This window comes from Sinocyclocheilus rhinocerous, unplaced genomic scaffold (genome assembly GCF_001515625.1).
Source record: "Sinocyclocheilus rhinocerous isolate Xijiao unplaced genomic scaffold, SAMN03320098_v1.1 scaffold936, whole genome shotgun sequence".
In the NCBI taxonomy this organism is placed as follows: Eukaryota; Metazoa; Chordata; class Actinopteri; order Cypriniformes; family Cyprinidae; genus Sinocyclocheilus; species Sinocyclocheilus rhinocerous.
In genome coordinates, this window is record NW_015662583.1 from 773,110 (window position 1) to 775,925 (window position 2,816).

A 2,816-nucleotide genomic window follows, 5' to 3' on the forward strand; every position below is an offset into this window, starting at 1 on the left:
CACACACACACACACACACACACACACTCACACACACTCTCACTCTCTCTCACACACACACACACACACTCACACACACTCTCACTCTCTCACACACACACACAGACACACACATATATATATGAGTGTGGGGGGTACTTAGGGAAATGTTGCTATATGGCAACGCTGTACCACAATGGAAAATGAATACCATCAAGAAAGTGGTTTTTCTATAAAATTATAATTTTCTTTTCTTTTAAAAATTGATAGATTTATATACTCAGAACTCATGCAAACCAAAAATAAGTAGATCCCTTTCATTTACCCTTCACTGAAGGCTAACTCATCCTCACTCTCATCACATCCTACTGGCCTTTCCGTAAAATATTGCTGTATTCATTTTTCTGAAAAGAAATTATTTTGTTATTTATACATAAATACAACTATGCTACAATAGACACTTAAAATAAATAAATAACTGCAATCATATTATTGATACTACCATCTATAAAAAAATCCCAATTGGGAAATACATTACTGCAATTACACTGTGGTACAGTGTTGCCATGGAAACATTGATATTTTCTCAATTTACAGTAAAACTATATGTTAGACAAAGTTAAATTGTGAATAAAAATATCAAATTTACTTAAAGATGCTGGGAAAAGATGATGGGGAAAAAAGAGTTTTGGACAAGAAATTCAAATGTCATGTGACTTAAAAACAGCACATCATTGGCTACCCCTTTTAAGTTCCATTGTGCAATAAAATGAGTGCAAGGAAATGAGTAGAAATTAATTCTTGCCATATGGCAACTCGTACCATAAAGGGATATATATATATATATATATGTATGTATATGTATATATGTATGTTTAAATGTACCTTTGTAGGAAAAGATCACCTCTTACTATATGTCCAACATTTTTACAGAACACAGCCATTATTTATAAATAATTTATGAAATGGAAAAATTACCATGTTATTTTATGTAGGGCAATGCAGAGCTTTCGCATTAATAAAGGGAGGTTTATCCTAAGTCCATCCAGACGTAACTATGTTTACTTTCTTTTTTATGAAATATCTCATTTAAATCTAAGACATCTTATATACACAACAAAAATAAAAATGCAAAAATGCAAAAAAACAACAACAAAAAAAAACATAATGAGCGCATTACGTGACCGTATGTGACGTACCGAGGAGCGTAAGTTCGTACGTCATAGTCACGTGGCAGGATTTGAAATTAAACCTCGAATCGCACAACAACACTGCTGTTAGCAAACAGCATTTCGGCTATATTATTCAAGCGGACTGCGACGAAACAGGAATATTTGATGACTTTCGGAGGTATAGTCGTGATTTTTACAACTTCTACATGTATATCAGGCGCAAATATAATGTTTTGACGGTTTGAACATGTTTTGCTAGCTGTAGACTGACTGACAGTAAATGAATATTAACCCATGTTACTCGCGTTATTTCTAGTATTCGGACTACAAACAACCTTCCAAGCAAACAATCATGTTGTATTGATTAAATCAAGGGCGTAGGTTTGATTTAGCTAGGGTCAATTTAGTAGTCGCTGAATATTAGCCTAACGTTACATCATGTCAAAGCGTCTGTGCTAAATTCTACACCCTTGAATTATATCACAACTATAGTTTTCTGTTTTGTACACAGAGACATTCTGGTCAGATTTATTCATATTCATCTAACGTTAATCTCATTTTGTAAGTGACTTTTCTTTCTGTTTTAAAGATGTTTTCTCTGAATTGTTTGACTACTCGAAAGAAAATATAACTTAATTTGTGTTTCCTGCTAGCTAAATTTCACATAAATAAACAAAAATCTGTCTCTTTTCTTTATTCAGACTTGATCTAGACGAGTACATGGAAACTATCCAAAGTTCTGTTAATCCTTAAGCAGTGAAAACGGCATCTCTGTATTTATCCTATCTATGTGTCCTCTTAAAGGGATAGTTCACCCAAAAATGAACATTTCCTCATGATTTACTCACCCTCAAGCCGTCCTAGGTGTATATGACTTTCTTCGTTCAGATGAATTTAATTGGAGTTATATTAAATAATGTCCTTGCTCTTCCAAGCTTTATAATGGCAGTGAATGGGTGTTGAGATTCAATAGTCCAATAGAAGTCCAAAAAACTGCGTCCATCCATCATAAAAAGTGTCCCACACGGCTCTGAGGGGTTAATAAAGGCCTCCTGAAGCAAATCAATGCACTTTTGTAAGAAAAATATCCTTATTTAAAACTATAAACGTAATCTGTAGTTTCCGCTAACTGTCGTACGCGTGTACACGAGAGAGTGGCGTTCTGGTGAATGGCATAGGACATAAGCGTAGCGTAATGTCCGGTGAGAATATGCTAGTCTCGCGAGAACCAAGTTTTGTTTACAGGAGTAAAGGAGATTTGCTTCAGGAGGCCTTTATTAACCCCCCCGTAACCGTGTGGAGCACTTTTTATGATGGATTGACACAGTTTATTGGACTATTGAATATCACCACTAGGGCTGGGTATCGATTCAGATGTTCCAATTCGATTCGGCTCTGAGGGGTTAATAAAGGCATCCTGAAGCAAATCAATGCACTTTTGTAAGAAAAATATCCTTATTTAAATGGATTGACTTTTTATGATGGATTGACACAGTTTATTGGACTATTGAATATCACCACCCATTCACTGCTATTATAAAGCTTGGAAGAGCCAGGACATTTTTTAATATAACTCGAGTTGTATTCGTCTGAAAGTCATATACACCTAGGATGGCTTGAGGGTGAGCAAATCATGGGGTAATTTTCATTTTTGGGTGAACTATC

General features: G+C 35.0%; 1 protein-coding gene across 3 annotated transcripts in view; it reads left to right on the top strand.

Annotated features, from left to right (window-relative positions):
- Positions 1-1,194: 1,194 nt before the first annotated feature.
- LOC107728135 (mitotic checkpoint serine/threonine-protein kinase BUB1 beta-like) overlaps positions 1,195-2,816 on the top strand; it is a 19,573-nt gene continuing 17,951 nt past the window's right edge. For all 3 annotated transcript variants that reach the window (XM_016538224.1, XM_016538222.1, XM_016538225.1), the window contains exon 1: positions 1,195-1,329. The gene's annotated coding sequence lies outside the window, so the exon portion shown is untranslated. The remainder of the gene's footprint in view (positions 1,330-2,816) is intronic.